The following is a 6979-nucleotide window of genomic DNA, read 5'->3' on the forward strand; positions in this document are numbered from 1 at the left end:
TCTCGTTTCCACATGACGCTTTGACCACGCACGTTAAGCCTAGTCATTCCAAGTTTGCCTACCCTGTACTTCGGATCCTGTTGTCTGCTGCTGCTCTGGAACCTGCCTACCCAGCTACCAGATTTCCTGCCTGTTGCTTCCTGCTCGTTGTTGGATCATTACTAATAAAGCTCAGCTTCTCTACTGCAGTCTGTCTCCTGGTCGTCCGTGACACAGGCAAAATGCTTAAACTCTTTTTTTCTTCTGATAATTATAATCTGTGTCACATGAAGTTATACATTAACTGGTTAATAGAGAAGCCATATTTGAGGGCTGTCAAATAGTCCAGCATTGTAAAATGGAGTTTGCATAAAGTAAAAGGCACACAACCAACAACATTTTTCCCAACAGTTTTATTGGTCTTAAAGCCCTTGGTACACATTTCTCTCGCTATATATTATTTTATTGTGCACAAAGTATTTTACGGCTTTCCAGTCTTTCATTGTCCAGTCTTATTTTCATTTAAGCTTCTTTGACAGTCTACTTTTCCAGGGATCTTCCTTCAGGAAGTCCTTGAAATGTTGTTCCACGGTTTCTCTCTCAGACTGTGACCAGGGCCTTCTTGATTTCTCTATACATAAAAGAAAGAAAGCAAGTGAATAAATGGATGAATGAAAATCACTATCCATCAATTTTGGTCGACAAATGTCAAGAGTTCTCCATGTATACAACATTCTTTGGAGTCTTAGGAAAAACTCACCCTTTTGATGGCAACAAGTTTTTTATGACCCCAGTCTTCTTCCTTGAGGTAGCAGCCCTGTGATCTGAATGTCCACCCTCTGAGTTTCCTGAAACCACATTGATGCAATTCAATTTACACTTCCAATAGGTGATTGAATTATTGAAAGTCAGGCTGCTAGTAGACATATTTTTTTCTTTCCATTAAAACACTACATGCAGAAGAGAGTCTTACCTTGTTGACTTGTGGTTGCAGTCTGCTCAGATTGGACATCCTCTGCATCTGTGTCGCTCAGGTCCTGCTCAGCTGCAACGCAATGTTTATAATGAATACTTAAAAGCGAAAAGGTATTTTTCCCCATCATGAGTTAAAGTATTTTAAGACAAGTAGAGGGATTCTTTAAATATTTTACTTACAGTTGATGTAGGATATTATTTCTTCCAGGGATTTTCCTTTGAATTTGCCCGTTCCATCTTGCAGGGCAAATAGAAGTCGGCTCACTTTTTCCATGTAGAGGGTTTCTTCAGGGAGTCTGTAAAACTCCCTGTGGACCTCGATATCATGTCCCATGAAAGTTGCCAGCTGGTTTAGTTCATGCGTTTGCAGGTTAAGGAGCTGTGAAACTGTGGCGACATGTTTTCTTAATGTTGTGGATGTGATGTTTTCCGGTTGTTTGGCTCCACAGGCTTCTGCATAATGCTTTAAGATGTCACATCCTCGAATGTTCCACTGTGATCCATAAAATGGACAGGCAAAAATGTAGGGATTGCTCGGGGAAATCCCAACCTCTCCCCTGGTTTTAATCAGGAGTTCCACAGACTCTTTTACATTAGTTGGGAACAGCACTGGTACTTTGCGGCCCCTTTTGCCTGGTACCTCTACCCTGGTGAGTTTCTGACATAACTCTTTTTCAACAGGTGACAGACTCTCCAGAATGTCATCCTGTATACTCTGGTTGTTTCTCTGCAGATATGTTTCGACTTCTATTCTAGAAACTTCTCTTTCACAGTGACGATTGAATGAAATCAGCTGTGTCAGCGTGACTTTAGAGAGCTCACTCCATGACCTTTGTGAAGGATGGTCAATGAGAGCTTTTTGGTTGACTTGTTCAAGGTATTTCAAGTGATCCTGGAGCTTCTTGATGTCCTCTGACAGAGGCAGGATTTGGGGGCTGTTCCATTTTTTTTTGATACAGTATTTTCAGTGCATTGGATGTCCATTTCAGTTCAATTAATTTAAGGAATTTCTCTGCTCTTCCCTTTAAGACAATGTCCTCTTGACGTAGAGCTTCTCCTTGCAAAATATATGACACCTTCACAAGAGAATGACGCAGTTTGAGTGCAGTTGAGGGAACTGAGAATCGGTTTGTTGAGTGATCAAACCCAGTCATCTGTTTTACAGCCTCAAGTACTGTATTGAACTTTCCTGGGTTGATCAAATCCTTCAAAAAGACAATGTCTTTGTCGATTTTCCTTGTCACAATAAGAAGTCTTGCCAGTTCTCTCATCTTATTCCTGATGTCTGCCTGATGTTGTCCAACTTCTCCGTTTTTGAGGAACATTCTCTCTCCCAGTGAAATGATAAGCATGTCAGACTTCACCACTTGAGTTACAGTGTCGTATGTCATGTCTTCAAGAACTTTCTTAAGTCCACTGGAAAATGCATTGGCCGTGGGCAACATCAAGGAACTACTTGCCTTAACTCTTCTTTTTACTGGTCCATCCTTGTTGACTTGTTGTTTGCAATGCTTTTGATGCCTCCAAAGATCTGTTTTGACATGCATAGCAAAGCAAAACTTACAAGGCAGATAGTCTGTTGCTGTTGATGGAAAGGTTGCTTGCCTTTTTGGTATGATTTGTCCTTCCCCAGAGGACAGGACAGAACAGTTATGGTGGTAGTTTCCCATGTTTCTTATTTTGCTGAAAGCAAAATTTTGCATGTGTGTTCCTTTCCCCATTGCAATTGCCTTAGCCACTTCAACTTTGGTGGAATGCTTCTGCTTCAGATGTCTTGTGATTTTTGCATAAGGCTTCTCACAGTAATGGCAGTAGTTCTTCTTGTCATAGATTCTCTGATGTTTGGAGTTTGAGGACATTTTCACTTTGATATTGTCTGCCATTGCCTTTGTGGTTTTTGAAGGGGGTTTTCCTTGGATTATTTCCTTTTCTGCTGCTACGTCGTCTGCCTGTTCTTCTTCTTCATCTGACATGTCCAGGGAAATGGAAATTTCTTGCACAGTGGTCTGAAATAAAGACGGATAATATATTTATTAATTTGCAAATAAAAACAGAATACATTTCTAACTGAAATACGTTTTTCCTTACAGTTATCATATGTATTTTTCACCACCTCCGGTTATGTAATTAAACCCTAATTACCATTTCACACAAAGATGATTCCTCTTCAGTGGAAGAAGATGTATCCATCAGGTCATTGCCAGTAATCGCTTGCTGATCACCAACAATACTTCTTGAGATGTCCATTTCATCTGGTATTTGGGGACAGCAATTTCCTGTAGGCGTTCTGTCCTGTAACAAAAAATAGGAAAAATAAAACATTGCAGCAATCCACACATCAAGTGCCTGATTTGTGTCATTTTCTGACATGTGTTCATGTTTATGTTGCCGCCATGCCTCATTGTATTTATCACCAATTTAAAGTATTTTCAATTCTTTGAGACTTCCATTTATATTTTAAAATGAGGTCGAAACATGCAGGTGTCAAATATAAAATGGAAAATAGGGGTGGGCAATATGGAAATAATCTTATTAATCTTGTAATATAAAACTATTTCTGGAAATTCCATAGTGGTAAACATATGCATTAATCCACAATGACATACAAGACATTCTATTAGATATAGGGTATAGATTTCCTCTCTGCATTATCAATGTTTTTTTGGTGCACAATATTGAGATTACTTACTTTATTTCTATTCTCATTGCCAGATATGATTGTGGGTCCAGTATAATCAGGCTGATGTGTGAAACCTGTAAATACATTAGAATAACATGCATCATTTCCATAGAAGGGATTTGAGTATAACACTTTTCTAATCCATAAAAAAATACGGGTTACACTTCACTTTAAGGTATCTACATAAGAGTGACATGACACTGTCATGAATGTGTCATAAACATTAAAAAACAAGTCACAAACGTTTATGACAATGCTTGTGTCAGTAATTGTGATGAAAATAAATGGGTTAGCGTTATGGTTAGGGTTCATGTGTAATGACAGTGTCATGACACTCTTATGTAGATTCCTTCAAGTAAAGTGTTACCAAAACATGTAACCTTATATATTATACATCTATGATGTGAAGAGAGTTATTATTGGCACTTACATGTGAGAGCCTCCAGGCATTCTTCAATGTTGGGACGTTCTTCAAAAGATCTACTTAGCATGCTGGTAATAATATCGGTTTGAGTCGTCCATCTTTCTTCACATTGAAGAGTGAAGGTGCCTGTTCTGACATTTTGAGATAGGCCAACTGGATCATTGGAGTATGGTGTCCTGGTTTGATAGGGATGGTGCCCATCGGTCAGGATGTAATGCACCAAGCAACCAGCTACCTAAAATATAATGGATCATTTAAAATTGTGGGAACCCACTGTTCATTACCTAACTAGCAAAACTAAACTCAAAAAAATAAAAACATATTTTTGAGAAATTCAAACTTATAGTAGTAGTGTACGAAATTTAAATAAACAATAAACAATTTCAAGCTCAACTTACTTGGATATCGGATTCCTTTCTGTACTTGTATTTTAAGCCTCCAACATCCTCATAACTGGACCAAGAAAAAGATCCAGCCTTTTGTGCAAGATCCAGTTTTCTGCTTGCACCAAAGTCGGCGATGTACAGTTTATTGTTCTTATCTGTAGAATAAGTAAAGAATGCTTCTTAATCATCCATATCAATTAAAACAACATCCGTGAAAACTATTAAAATGCATATTACAGGCTGTTTCATGCATATTTTATTACCAAACAAAATATTTTCAGGCTTCAGGTCTCTGTGCAACATTCCATGTGAGTGAAGTTCCTGAAGTCCCAGCAATAACTCACAGCATATCCCCAGCCTTCGATGCTCGGTCAGGCTTTGTCTCTCAGGAAAATCCTTGTTTTCCATCAGTTCGCTCAGACTGTATTCACAGAGAGGGGTGACGAAATAGGCAAAGTAGGAGTCTTCCAACACGGCAAGTGGTTGCAAAAGATGCTCTGCTTGTAAATGTGAACTGTCTGAACACAAGTAACGAGCCATTTCCAACTTGCTTTTGGAAATATGCTTGGCAACTCGTTTCACTGCCACAAGGCAGTTGTGAAAAACTCCTGGGAAAATCTCTGCGCCATTGCATCCATTTGCAATCTTCATGTTTGTGTTGAAAACAAGGTCATCAATCTTCATAACGCCCGGTTTGCAGTCAAGATTTTCAAATGAGTTCTTCCATCGAGATTCCTTAAATGCAAAAAATCAATAAGATTATATATGTAAATACAAAAGGAAACATACAAAACATGAAACAGTATACAAAACAAAACGGGGAACAATTACTAAAGTGATATAGATGACAATCTATTGAAATCCCAATATATATTTACCTTTCTTTCTGTGTTGTCGTCGCAAGAGGAACCAGTGGTTTTCTAAAACAAATGACATTTACAACATGAAATCAATTAATTCAAATTTGTACCACAGACAGTGTTTAAAATATAAGGTTCCATTGACGTGATTTATATTAATTCAAACTGAAGCAAGTGTAAACCTTGACTGATGGTAAGATTAGTCATCCCATAATCCTTTGAGTGTACAGGCAGGCATGGCTAGCATCCTTTCTCTCTGTTTCTATTGTTTATTGTATTTCACTATATATTTATTGCCAACGTTAGAGGCAGACAATTAGTGTGCTTTAACAAGGATGGACTTTACATCCTCACATTCTCTCTACCTACTTTCATGTGGCACCATATCAGGGCCACTCTACATTTTGGGTTTTAACAATACCTTTAAAAGATGCCCGTTTACAAAGTATATTTATTGTGTGATGAAAGAAGTCCTTACTACTTGATGAAATCCCTGAGATAAGTTCATCTAACAAAATGTTTAAATATAAATGAACATACATGTCGCCATAGACAGTTTGGGTTTCCGTAGTCGTACAAAATTTCTTCGCCGGCGTTTATTTTTGTGATTGCAAATGCACACAGATGTGGTGTTTTCTGTTCATCTAGTATCTGTTGGTCACATAAGCACAGGCACAAAAATCACAATTATAATCAGTTATTGTATTTCACATTACTAATGTAAAATAGAACAATAGGTTCAGCAATATATGTATATATGTTGTGATTAAAACTTTTTTTATAAAAAAAAAAATGCTGGCAGGGTGACTTTTGTCTGTTACTTACTATTTTAATTTTGCTATTCGGTTTGATATGGTCATCATTTATGAATCGTCCAAGCCTCGCTGTACTCTTACTGCCATCAACACTGCATACAAAAAATAAAGAAATACATTTTACAGTTTAGAAATATTATTAAACAGAGTTAAATTATAGTAAAAACATTCATTCAACGGTTCTTACCAGAAAGTCTGTTCCTGAAAGGAGTAGAAATGAAGAAATGCGGCATCTGTCTCTGAGTACTCATTGAATAGGGCCTCTCCTTCCAAGCCAGTCATGTGTCTTCCAACATACTCAAGCAAGAAATCTCCCTGCTCAATGTTTATGGTGGCGATTACTCCATGACCTGAAAGATAGATTATAAAACTGAATGTCAATTATATGTATTCATTAATTACAATATACATATACATGTTGCAGCTGTCACCATAATGAACAACAACAAAAACTATATCAGCAATTAAAGTGCTGATAATGATATGCATTGTCACTTTAAAGGTCCAGTGTGTGGGAATTTCTCCCATCATCATTGAGATCATATATCATCAACTGTCTCTCACCACGCAGTTTAAAGTTTGTATTACAGCTACGCTAGCCTTCACGGTCAAAAAGCTGGTCTCTTGCTCTTTTTAATATCCTTTTTCTTTTTCTGGGCGAAGAGGAAGACTCCTGTTCCTGAAATTTGGATTTTGAATACGTGTGGTCCTCCATGTTTCCTTCTTCAAACTTGCCACTGGGGCCGGGAAGCTACGATACCCGTTTGCAGCGTTAGCAGCAGCTGGGAGTTTATCATGTGACAGCGAAAATGCGAAAGGTGGAGCAGTATGTCCTGTATGTCCCTTACACACACACACGC

General features: G+C 38.0%; 1 long non-coding RNA gene across 1 annotated transcript; it reads right to left on the reverse strand.

Moving 5' to 3' along the window:
* Positions 1–454: 454 nt before the first annotated feature.
* LOC120562421 lies at positions 455–1027 on the reverse strand. The gene is made up of 3 exons (XR_005639787.1): positions 953–1027; positions 740–827; positions 455–610 (listed from the first exon to the last, which is right to left on the reverse strand). It is a non-coding gene; the product is annotated as an uncharacterized LOC120562421 (long non-coding RNA).
* Between the last annotated feature and the right edge of the window lie 5952 nt (positions 1028–6979).

The sequence above is a fragment of the Perca fluviatilis genome, chromosome 7 (assembly GCF_010015445.1).
Source record: "Perca fluviatilis chromosome 7, GENO_Pfluv_1.0, whole genome shotgun sequence".
NCBI lineage: Eukaryota > Metazoa > Chordata > Actinopteri > Perciformes > Percidae > Perca > Perca fluviatilis.